Source organism: Acyrthosiphon pisum, chromosome A2, assembly GCF_005508785.2.
Source record: "Acyrthosiphon pisum isolate AL4f chromosome A2, pea_aphid_22Mar2018_4r6ur, whole genome shotgun sequence".
In the NCBI taxonomy this organism is placed as follows: Eukaryota; Metazoa; Arthropoda; class Insecta; order Hemiptera; family Aphididae; genus Acyrthosiphon; species Acyrthosiphon pisum.
In genome coordinates this window covers 87996329-87996985 of record NC_042495.1, presented here as the reverse complement: position 1 = coordinate 87996985, position 657 = coordinate 87996329, and positions in this window count along the sequence as shown.

Here is a 657-nt window from a genome sequence, read left to right as displayed (position 1 = left end):
ACTCCGGTAGCTATCAATGGTAATTAAGGGGTAACTTGCCCACTAGAAATAAGATGACTAGTCCAACATAAATGTCAAGCGAGACGAACATAGTTATAGATATATAGTACACGGAACCCAACGGATAGAACAGAATGGAACCTAGTTATCAAAATTCTGCAGGACAAAATCAAAGAAATGAAAAATGAAACGTTCAAATCATACTTGAGTGGTCTTACTGCGACGGATAATACCGATTATTCGTTATGGAAAGCCACAAGACTCATGAAGAGGCCCCGTGTTCAGATACCACCACTCCGTAAGGAAGATGGCACCTGGGCACGCAGTGAACAAGAAAAAGCTGAAATATACGCTCGGCATCTTGAAAATGTACTTATGCCAAACATTAATGACTCTGAGCTCGACATTTTTCAATGCCAACCACTTAATGCAGCACGTGAAAAAATCAAACATTTCTCGCCGTTAGAAATTGCTAAAGAAATAGACAACAACTTTGTTAGGTAGGTACCTATAATACCACTGTAATAAATTGTATTACCTATCTCGACTGTCACGACCCGCGATAACATTTATTCGCCTGGCGATCGTAACGACAATAATGTGTTTGCCGATCAGTTGTCATTCGTAGTCTCTCGAACGTTTTACTACCGTCCACTG